The sequence below is a fragment of the Acipenser ruthenus genome, chromosome 19 (genome assembly GCF_902713425.1).
Source record: "Acipenser ruthenus chromosome 19, fAciRut3.2 maternal haplotype, whole genome shotgun sequence".
Classification (NCBI taxonomy): Eukaryota; Metazoa; Chordata; class Actinopteri; order Acipenseriformes; family Acipenseridae; genus Acipenser; species Acipenser ruthenus.
The window spans coordinates 29,966,144-29,978,457 of record NC_081207.1 but is presented as its reverse complement, the minus strand read 5'-3'; the positions used below and the strand labels follow the sequence as shown (position 1 = coordinate 29,978,457).

Genomic DNA, 12,314 nt, shown 5'->3' with positions numbered 1-12,314 from the left:
GCCAGTATTGTGGCAGGAATGCCATTGGCGTTGAAATGCTTTTGAGACCCTCTCCGGAGAAGGCTTGGTATTTACAGCGAGTAACTGCAGAATCTTTGCTAACCTACTGAGATCCCTGTAGCCCCAGAGGATCAATACAATACCAAACAATTCTGCAAAATATATATTTAAAAAAAGAGAAAAATAAGTTTGCTGGAAGTGTTGTGTTGGTTTATTTTGTTTTTTCAGTCAACACTTGCGTGTTGGTATTGCTATACAAAAGTGTGTGTTGGAAACGTAACCAAAGTGAATCTCTACGTGCGTGCATAAAGGAAATCGACCCTGGATCATGCGCTTTGTTTGTGACGTACTGTTTTAATAAACCAATAAAGCTAAACTGAGAAATGAATTATTCAGAAACTCAGTTTAATAGCTTTGTTTCTGCTGCTTGTTACCAGTTAACGCACGCCCATACAAAGCAGTCTTTTGGTTTTCTTCCATTTAGATAGGCCGGATATAACTCGGAATGAAACCCACCTTTCAACGTTTTTACCTTCTGCATTCAGGAAACGCGGCAGTCGCAGGCAGAAGTTAATATACACATTATTCTCCTTGACCTTTAAAAAAAGAAAGCTATCAATGGGTTCTGGTAGAAATTGGGTTTGAGTTTTTGTCTGGATTTATGCCCAAAAGATGTTTTGTGTGCCATCTCTGCTGTAGGTGTTTTAACCGCGCTTATCAGCACAGAGGCATTGACACTGAATTGGTTTAGTTCTTGAAATAAAACAATTCTACATAGATCCTTCCTTAACAGAATATACTGCAGAATGTGCACAGTCAATTGCTTGTTTTGTTTGTTTTAGTAACTATTATCTTGTTAACGCTAACTTGTCTCATTTCCCGTGTTTAACATGCTGGAGTACTGTCATGTAGTGGGGTCTGTTTTAATAAGGCCCTGGATTTCAGCAAGGTTATACACAGTGCATCGATTCAATCAAGTAATGTGACATGCGGATAATATTGATTTACACACAGGCACGGAGTGTGAGAGGTGTCTCGGGGTTTTGCAGACTAACGGTGTTGTGCAATTTTAAGATTGCTGTCTCTTCCCCTTCTCCCTCTGGTGGAGCTGTGGGGTAATTAAGAGGCAGGTCACTTTCGGAACAGCAGCACAAGACTCAGGGATATGTTTTAATTGTTGTGTAATACAGCAGGACGCGATCTTTTGAAGTGGATTCTACAGGCGGTTAACTGCCTCTGAATAGGCGTTTGAAGAAGCGAGGTTATCATCACATTACACAGTTCTGTTTTGCGTTGCCGGAAAGTTAAACGCTACAGCGTCCGTCCTGTAATAAATATTAGATACTTTCATTCATCTTCAGCTGCGTTAGCGGGTGAGTCCTCTACATGTAGTCCCTCTTTATTTTTGAAGGTCAGCAGTTTTGCCACCCTGGTATTGTGTTTTATTTATTTATTTATTTATTTATTTATTTATTTTTCTTTTTTTGTTTTGTTTACCTGTTTAAAACTGGGAACACACAGTTGTGCTTTTATAATTTTTTGTGTAACTTGCACGTTTGAAAGTTAAGTTTTGTCTTTGGAGGGGTATTGGTAATATGTTATGTATTAGGTCACCTAATCCCTAATACACGCCTGTCTAACATTTTGTCTAACAGTTTATAGTCTATGACTTTTTAGTACCTCCGGCAGGGTATCCGCATTGCACAGCATTGATTTATACTGTAGTATTTTGTATGTGGACGTTGCTAAATAGTAATCAGACAATACCATTGGCTGTAATATAAACCACTGTAAAACGCACACAATCCAGCTATTGCATGAAGTAGATTGGTTGCCATGCCAACGCTAAACTTTAGCGAAGGGCACGCAAATTGCATTAGTTGTGTTTGGGCAGAGATTCGTTACTTAAATTCTGTGAGGGCTGCCGATAAAATTATTATTATTATTCGGAGATGCTTCAAGACCGAATGTCCCCTTTTTAGTGTAAAGCAACGAAGCCATTCCACAGTCCATTTCTTTGTTACTCAACAACTGTGTCCTTAATTATTAGTTAACTACTGAACCAATTAATCCCATGATTCAGTTCCTTAGTACTTGATCGTTTAAATAATTACAGCCTACCTATGAAACAGTTAATGGAACGGCGCGCCAGTACCATAGTTACTAGCGTGTTGTTGTCAGATGTACAATTGTGTTGTTTCTGCTCTCTGGAATGAAATGCGTAATAAAGCGTTTGTTTGAAGGAGTCCGAGTAGTACATGCCTCCTTTTCTGCTGCAGAGGGAGAGAGGGTCCCATGCAAGTAACTGAATTGCTGTTAAACGTTTAACCCTTTAGCCTTTAGGTGCTGCCGTTTTAGTTCCAAAAATATCTCTTGTTTTTTTTTATGATTTAACATAAAATTACTTTATGAACGAATAAGACACACAGCACTCTTCTGTACAGCAGAACGTGTGTGTTATTTATTTCAGACCTCGTTTATGCGTTGGTTTCCTTTTCAATGGTCGATTTAAAAATTCTGTTATTCTGCAGTATGGACTGCTACGATTTGTTTCTCTATTCAAAATAAAGCAAAAAAAAGGTGTCAGGAAGCGTCCCATTGTATTGAAGAGATACAAAGATCAGTAGATGGGAAGGAAGCCTCTGTTAGTACAGATGTTGGTGTGCCTGCAGGAGAAGGGAAGGAAGCCTCAGTTTGTACAGAGGGATACTTTCAAGTGCAAAACGCCAAAACGATGCTCTCTCTATCCTGTCTGAAGAGGTGCCAGCGTCAAGTGTCATTTACTTTTCATTGCCATGTAGCATTGTAGCACTGTGGCAGAGGTGGGCAGCCTTGGCTGTGTGGACAGGAGGATTAAGTGCCAGGTTGGAAAACAGGGTCTTGCAACTGAATGGATAAGCCAGCGCTGCATACCCCAGCACTAGTGCAACATTGGTGTCATTGCAGGGGGACCCACCCCGCCCTGTCCTCTCCTGTCCTGTCCTGTCCTGCTCTTCTCCTATGAGAATTTCTACACTGTCTCTTGGGATCGCTCTTGTTTTAGCCTTGGCTGACCAGTGGAACTGATCACGAGGCAGAATGACCAGACTAGCTCTGCATCCAGTCCTGGGCTTCAGAACTTTCCTTTTACCCGTTTCTGGAAATCACCAGGAAGGCATCGGGAATTTGAGCCGTCAGCCCCCCCTGCTAAATCTGCCCTGAACGTATTGCACTTGTCACCGGATGAATAAGTCTCACCGGAGCCTGCAGGGTTACCAATCGGAGCTGTAGTCACACATCTAATATTGCATGTTGAAAATGTGCTGATCATGCCTTATTTATAGAGCACGTTTAAGATATTACAGAAGAACAGCTGTTTTAGCAGGGGCCTGATAACTGAAAATCCCTGGCACCTGATCACTTAAATAATATATATCATTGAGAGTACATTCTGAAACCCAGGACTGAGTGCAGGGCTGGTGCGAGCTTCTTGTATTCTGTGGTGAGGCAGTATTAAAAATGTATGAAAAGCATGGAAACACTGTGTGCTTTTGAATATGTGTTTAATACGACTGATTCATTATTTAGTTAAATACGCTGTTTATTCATTTAATCCCTTTGTGTGGCAGTCATCCCTTTTACAATAGGTGAAAATAATGCCTGCTTTGGGGACTGTGAAGAGCAGGATATCCTCCCGGGCTCTGCAGTGACCCCTGCAGTCTTTAAAGCAGTAATAATAACAGAAACATGTTCTTAACTCATGTCAGCAGAACCGCTTTCTTGCCAGACCCCTGTCCTTGTTTCCGATGGTTGGTTAGTCTCTCTGACTCTGGATAGAAGGTCTGTTTGATATCCTGCTGTGATAAACCACAGCTGGATTAAACAGCACTGGTGAACCCTCCTGGATTGCATCAACCACCTATTTTTTGTGGCAATCCCAGTGTAACCACACATAGGCAACCGCAGGAAAATGTTCCAGTAAAATCCAGCTGTGGGTATAGATCGACTCATTCACCCCCTAGTCCAGGATAAAGTGTCAGGATACAAGGGATTGCCTCCTTGTGATGAAGACTGGCTTCACCTTTCGGAAAACGCTGTCAGCACTTCGGAGACGAGGAGAGAGAGGGAGGGAGGCCACCACAAGCAAGCGTCTTAACCACAGTGCAAAAGAGACTCCACTGCATTCGTGGTTTTAGAGCTTTTAACCTCATCTCTCCCAACACTGCCCGTTACATATACAAGAGCAGAGCCTCACCCAACACTGCCCGTTACATATACAAGAGCAGAGCATCACCCAACACTGCCCGTTACATATACAAGAGCAGAGCATCACCCAACACTGCCCGTTACATATACAAGAGCAGAGCATCACCCAACACTGCCCGTTACATATACAAGAGCAGAGCATCACCCAACACTGCCCGTTACATATACAAGAGCAGAGCCTCACCCAACACTGCCCGTTACATATACAAGAGCAGAGCATCACCCAACACTGCCCGTTACATATACAAGAGCAGAGCATCACCCAACACTGCCCGTTACATATACAAGAGCAGAGCATCACCCAACACTGCCCGTTACATATACAAGAGCAGAGCATCACCCAACACTGCCCGTTACATATACAAGAGCAGAGCATCACCCAACACTGCCCGTTACATATACAAGAGCAGAGCCTCACCCAACACTGCCCGTTACATATACAAGAGCAGAGCCTCACCCAACACTGCCCGTTACATATACAAGAGCAGAGCATCACCCAGCACTGCCCGTTACATATACAAGAGCAGAGCATCACCCAACACTGCTCATTACATCAAGACCATTATTTATTAAATCCACAGTCTACCTAGCAAATAGTTTAGGCAGCATGCTTTATTTAAAAATAATGTTTTAAATAATCTAGCAACTTGAAATTATTTCAACTTACTCAACACACACGCATGGAGAGAGCCCTTCTCAAACAGAGGCTCTGTTGTCTTCAGGGCTGGCGTCGGACCAGTTGGTTTATATGTTATGATGAGGAAACCCATCAGGAATAGCTTTTAACAGATGCTGAATGTGTGCGGGTTTGTATTCCATGTAGCATGCACGGTGGGTCGGACAAAATATTAGAAACCACTAGGATATGGGTGACCACACATGACCAAGTTATTTGTTCTGCAGGTGGCTTCCCTGACACGTGTTGTATATTACATAAAAGCTGCATTTCCCAGTTGCAACTTCTCGGTTCCTAGGTAAACCGGCCCTTGTTCTGTAATAACCTCTTATTAATATTCCACGGCAGCCTCTTAATCGTTGCTTTTTAGTGCCTCATTGACTCCAATTAAAGTGGTTGCTGAACTTCATAAATCACCCGCAGGATCACGTAGGTTCCCAGCCAGTGCTGTAGATATACTTTCACGGGTAATTAATTAGAGCACAGGATCCCAGCTGCTTCAGGACAGCAGTCTGCTACCAATATCTGATGAAGTTAGGTTTGCTGCTCTCTTTGACCAGCTGTGCAGTATATTGTTAGGTTTTCACATTCTGTACACACATGCACATGTTGGCTCACAATTACTCCGCTTGTTGGTTTGCTGTTTGTTGTGTGTTTGGTGCCATTGTCTTGGTTCCTCCACTAGGTGGCGGTATAGTCTAGTAAACTAAGTAGAACTTTGGTTTCAGATGATTCAGAGAATGTCTGCTAAAAAAAGTCCAATAAACTAGGTTCCGTCTTGACAAATGTGCCGGAAAAACCTTACTTATCTGCACATCGCCGAAGGGACTGATCATTTGAGGCTGCTTGAGACCATTGTGCGCTTATTCAGAAAGAAAAACAATAAGTCTGTTGGGTTTATTGGCTGGGGGTAAGAGCAGTGACTGCTGAGTTCAGGTGACGGTAAACACAGTCTGTACTGTATGCATATTATAAATAATAGGAGTACAGGGGATGTGAGCGAGCACACAGTAAACAGCCCTGCATGCTGAACAGTTTACTGTACACCACAGACACAGCTGTGTTTAAAGATCCGCCAGCACAGCCTCCTCCAAACGTATGGATGCAATTACCAGATTACTGCAGGAGCACATGGGCTTCACTCCAGTGCTGACAACAGATTTGGGCTTATTTATTTGTGTTATTTATTGGGGGAGCAAGTATAGGAGCGAGGGAGGCTTTAAAGTTAATTAAAACAAAACACCCAGTCCATCCCCAGTCACTAAGCAAACAGCAGGTGATATTAGCTGGCTTTGAGATTCTGTTGTATAGGGGGTTACTCTGGAGACCGCTGCCTCATACAGTGACTTTGCAGCAGCTGCTGGAAATGACTGGAGCAGCTGAGAGCTGTAACATCTCCAAATGTGTCTGTCTGTCTGCATCTCTTAAACAACTGTAGGGTTTCAAATTAATTCATAACTTTAAACACTCCATCGTAGTACATGTCATTAGGATTTCTGATTCAGGTAACAAAAAACAATGAGAGTGGTGTTTTATCCTTTTAAATTCCCAAAGAACACCGAACACTTTTTGTCCATCATATACATCAGCAAATCAGGAGCCCAACATATAACTAAGATGCAGTTTTCTTTTCAATTGTATTAAAGCCCACATTTGCAGTCCTGAAATAATTCTGGGAGTGGTGTCCACACAGGAAATGATCCCGAGCAGGATGCACTAAGCCCAGTGAAAGATGGCTCAAATCCAGCAGTGCTTTCACTGAGAGACGGTATCAGGCAATGACTCTGCCTTACTCAGCCCGTCCAGCTTCCATTAATAAACACTGCTGGGCAGGGCAGATCTCCCATAAAGCAGACTCTCGATCCGCAATGCTGTGAACCCCAGCATGACTAAGCAAACTTTAACTCCGAGACCATGGGACTGGATCGGTTAGCCCTCCCTGGTGCCTTCCTAACCTTCTCAAAGCTTTTAGCTTCAAAACAAAAAAGGTGTTCTGTGCCTTTAAGGCTTCGATCGAGTCAAAAAAGAAATGATTAAAGGGGAAGTTTTGGTTAGCCGTGGGGTTATTTTTAACAAAAAATATTTGTTTTGTTGCTAAGCGAGCAGTGCTTCTTTAAAAAATACAGAAATTAGATTAGATCCAGTTAAATCGAGGATGACTTCAGACCCCCTCTGGAAATGTGTCAGCCCCTTAGTTTAATTACAGTAACTGTGCTGATCAGTTTAACCATCACAGAAGCTGAACACATTGCATGCTTTGTATTATGTTTGATCCATTACTACTGAACACCCAATAGTGCTCAATGTTGGAATATTACAAATAAATGACTACATTCAATGAAAAGGGTTTGGACTAGATGTCTTCTTCAGTGTCTCTGTAGATTGTGTATTTTTTGCAAATATTTTCAGCTGTCATGAGCAGTTTTCTCTGGAGCCATAAATAATACTATATACTATTTGCATACATACATAATATATAGGTCAAACTTGAATTTCTAATGAACTCTATTAAAACAGCAGTCATTATAAATGACCACATAAGTAGACTGTGTAAGTTGTTAGTTTTTTTTTTTGTACAGTATATATACTTTGCAGACTTGTGAACACACTCATGTGTGTGGGTTTGATTTCGCTGCACCTCTTTGCACGCTTCACGGGATTCTGCTCTGCAGCGAAACGGTTATTTGCAGCCTGTTTGTAAACTGCTGAGGATAATAACAGCTTTCTGCAAGCTGGAAACGCTGGCCTTGGTGGCTGGCAGTAACTGAACCCAAGCGAGTGGACAGTGATACGTGTGTGGTGTCCCAGTGTCTGCCTCATTCTCCTGTGCAAAGCGCCATGCGAAAGGGAAACCTGAAACGCTTTTAACTTTTAATTACTGCTTCTCACCTTGGACTAGATCCATTTATTTACAACACACCTCATGTAGCCTTTCCAGCAGGCAAGTGTGTTTCCAAACAGCATCCCACCCTCCTGGGGTCCTCCTGCTAGGAATGAAGACGTGGAGCCCTTTCTCTTCTTCAGTGGGACCTGAGTTCAGTATAATTCTTATTTTTCTTAAACTTGAAGTCATCAGTGCATGTAAACGCCATTTCAGGTTACCAAAGTCCTCTAGTTAGATAATCAATATGTAAGTGACTTTAACGGGAGGCACAGAAGTGCAGGTTCCAGTCGAGGTGTCTCCACCCCTACATGTACTGTAGCAGTGTTTATGGTACCTAATCAGTGCAAGAACTGGTTAAATCCTAACAAACCCTGGTTATAGAAGACAAACATTACACAGTATATGAGCACCCTGCAGTCCGTGTTTCTGAGAGTATTGTAAGTGAGACCAGGCAGTTTGCAGATACAACCCTAGAGCATTTCAATGAAGTGTGGTTTAAGATTCATTACAAAAAACAAAAAAGTTATGGTTTAAGTTTACAGCCACACAAGTCAGGAAATTCCTTATTAAAAATGACAATAAAATTAACTTCAATGGTGCAGCATGAAGCCACAAAAATCGGGGCGTGCCATACCACCCCATAATTCAGCTGCATCCAGGTTAGGTTTTTAGCGGAGATACTGAGATGTGATGGGCAGAGTAGCGTTCAATGATAAGAGGAGCAGTGATAATGGCAGAGGTAAGAACGTTCATTTTAAAATCTCAGCAACAACACCCTTAAGAAGGAAAAGTTCAACTAAGCAACATGCATATCGTGCCGCTATAATGTGTGTGCAGATTTTAGTGAGCGTCTACGAACTGTGAACAAACCACGGAGAGAGATCACAGACACAGAGAGGGTGCTCCTGGATACCGTGGGTGTAAAACGGTTTATTTCACAGAAAGCATCGAACATGGGGTGTGCTTGTGAACAGTGGTAATGGGCAGAGCATTCACAGTGAAGGATGCTCTAGCCTGCAGGCTCAACCATAGCAGTGTGTGGATATGTAGTGCAGTTAACCTGCACCAGGTCAAGGGCAGGCGGGGACTGAGGCATTTATATAATGATCATGTAAAAAGTGAATCCCAGTGCCGGAGCGCTGTGTTTGAAGTGTTTTTATAGATTCTTCCAGCTTGTCTTTAAGGAAGTAGAGGCAGGCTTTGTGGGCTGCTGACAGCTCTGTCCTGCTTCGCTGCTGTGCAGATTGCCTATGAATATTTAATGGCACAATTACTCAGCAGCTGTAATCATAGCTATCAGCCCTGCCTGTCGTGAGGCACGGCAATAATTGGAAGCAGAATTCAGCCTCCAGGTGACATCCCATTAAACACGATCGGGCTGCATTGTGCAAGGCTTGTGAAGTTCTTTTTAAAAGATATACTCCCAGTTGCATCGCTTGGCCTCAGTCCAGGGCCAGCGCTTTGATTCTGTGCAATTTTAAGATTGATGTGCCCAACTCCAGTGGCCTCCTCCCCGATGCCAGCTAATTTGTTCCACATGCAACCAAAACAGGACAGCTTTCAAGAAGAGGAAACTGCAGTCTATATACATATAAATACAGTATGTAGTACATATATACATATAAATACAGTATATAGTACATATACAATATATATATAAATGTAATGAGCTCTATATAAAGATTTTAATCTCTCGTTTTCATTCTCTTTCAATTAGGAGACAAGCGGAATCTTTCCCTTTATTAGGAGCAGCTCCCAATGCAAACATTTTGAATCTTGGCAGTCGGAATAGCTTGTTTCCCCTGTATAGAGGGATGTCACCGTAAATAGGATCCCATATACTGTATAGATATCATCATCTGACCTGTGGTGAAAGTCAGCTTGTATGTTACAGCAGACTATACTATATATATATTTTAATATATATTTAAATAAGAAAAATGCAACATTTTTTTAATGTAATCAGCTTGTACTATATTGTTTTTTCCCCAGTCAGTGTGGAGTGCTGGTAGATAATAGAATCACATCCCTGAGAGAAAAGCTAGCTGCTGCCTAACAAAGCAGTTAAACTAGAGCTGCATGCAACCCCCTGGCCTCGGCTCTCCTAAATGTTAACTCCAGGCTGCTTCAGTGAGGAGGACGCTCTGTCTGCACAAAGGAACACATAATAGAAAACCTGGCGACTCTGTACTCGAAGATTTGAAAGTTCAGCACATCTTCGCCATAGCTTTCTGAACAAAAACCTAAAAGCGAAGGTGTTTAGTTAATTATTCAGTTGATTTTAAATTATTTATCCAGGAATGATCAGCCTGGCGTATGCATCCTCTTGTAGTACATTATTGGTTCCTCGAAAGTGGAAACTACAAAGGAAGCTGCATGGGGGGGAAAAATAGTAGCATATTGACTTTCATGCCAAGGTTGAATCACCTTGAGGTCTGGCTTTATTTTCCATTCCAAAGTGGCTGCAAAAAGTATGCGTGTAGCTCTGAAGAAACTGGATTGAGGACATTGAGCAATCTGGCAGTCTCGTCACACACAACACAACCACTACAGGAGGGAGGAGGTCAAAGCTCATTCCATTTCAGCTTATTTATAAGTTTATGTTAGGCAGCTGAAAAGGAAATCTAACCCATTAAACCCTGTTTAATATGCTTATTATCCCGTCGCAGCTCTGGCAAACTTCAGCACCACGACAACAACCTGTTCTCATTGTTTGCAGCCAACTGCGTGCAGAAAGTGTCAGTGTCAGCCTCTTCAAAGACTTCCTGAAAGCTGCTGTGCAGAAACTGGTTTGCAGAACAAGGGCATTGCATGTGCAGAATGATCCCAGGACCCCAGTTTAAACTGCTTGGATAGAATTCCATTAGCACAGACTGCAGGTTATAGATGAAAGCAGCTTGGTCCGTGCGAGTAAAAGAGAAGAACTTCAAACCTTTGAAAAAAAAAAACAGAACTGCTTCATGTCAGTGTAATGAGCAGTATTGCGTGCTGCACTGCCGTTACAGATTCTGTCCTGCCAGCAAGATGAGGTTAAAAGTTCTATAACCACAAATGCAGATGAGCCCTGCTCGTTTGCATAATGGTTAAGACGCTTGTTTGCAGTGTGTGGGGTCACCAGTTTATGCCCAGCCTCTGCCCTGTTACATTGGTACCATGACCCGGATCTCATGGGTTGGCTGCACCCGATTGCAGGAGTGTAAGGTGAAGAAGCTGTGTGTGATGCTGTGCCGTTATGGTTTCTGTCCCATCGAAGGCAGACCTGCTCGTTTGCATAGTGGTTAATACGCTCTGCTTGCAGCCTCCCCCTGTTACAAAAGCATAGCTTGGAACAGTGTATAGTTTCTCGATCTTTAGCAATTTGATTTAGGTTTGGATGGGATTGTAACTGGTGTAAATGGATACGGCAATACTGGAAAGCACCTCTCTTTCATGGTGCTTTGTGCAAGCCAGTGCTGTTCAAGGACAATATACTGTACTGGCCCTGTGCACGTGTTTTTAATGAAATATGGACTGCAATGAGTTTTATGATTAAAGGACACCTGTGGACTGTAACGCTACTGCTACACAAAAGAGCCGATGTGTTCAAAGTGCAGTTTAGTAAAAGGAAGGATCAGCGATGTGTGACATCTTAGTTCAGCAAAAAATGGACTATGCAAGCGAGGCGCTGGTAACGCATTTGTGCAAAGGTTACTATATAACACTGAGGTGAAGGCTAGCTAGTTTGACACTGTGGTGGAAAACTGAATTGCAATCTGCAGCCAGGCTTAATTAGTTGAAAGGGGCATGAGTGAAGCTGCATATTTGAAAGACACCCTTTATTTGTATCTGGTATGCCAGGGCAGTGAATATTCATACTGGATACTCAGCAGTGTGACCATTTAAAACGCAGTGGATTGGACACTCTCTCTTCCTTTATTTAGTCACAAATCCATTCTCAGCCAATCATAAAGCCAGATTTCAGAACATTCCAGACAGTTCATGTTACCAGAAGAGTCGTCTTGTTCACGTTAGGCTACCAGCCAACAAAAACATTCTGAAGCCATGGAAACGGCAATGAATGTGTTCTTTTTGTTGAATTTATAGCAGGGTAATACGTTACAGCTGTTCTTTCCCTGTTCTGTTGTGACATGTAGGGGTGTGGAAGGGCTGGACGATGGAATTCCTGAACTTGAACTCCAGTGCAGTGCTGACTTCTGACCCCCAGTAGAAGCCTCTTAACCTCCCTGTGCGTGTCTCACGCACAGCTGTGAATGAGCAGCAGCAGCAAAGCCCACCTGAAAACAACTCGTTTCATCTCAGCTGGGATTCTCCTGGGTCAGTCATTCCTTTAAAGGAGCTGGAAAAGTCAAAGCAGTAAATAAACACGTTGCTGTAACGATACGATCAGGAACGGCTCTGTGTTCTGTGTTTCGAGAGCGCAGCGTCACGGGCAGTTATACCCACCTCCACTGCAGCCAGAGAGGTACTTACTTCAAACGCTTTCATGACATCACCTCTCACAGATGCTTT

General features: G+C 42.7%; 1 protein-coding gene across 1 annotated transcript in view; it reads left to right on the top strand.

Moving 5' to 3' along the window:
• The first annotated feature begins 1,222 nt into the window (after positions 1-1,222).
• The window catches only part of LOC117424486 (rho family-interacting cell polarization regulator 1-like), a 59,770-nt gene continuing 48,678 nt past the window's right edge, over positions 1,223-12,314 (top strand). The window contains exon 1 of the mRNA XM_058992807.1: positions 1,223-1,373. The gene's annotated coding sequence lies outside the window, so the exon portion shown is untranslated. The remainder of the gene's footprint in view (positions 1,374-12,314) is intronic.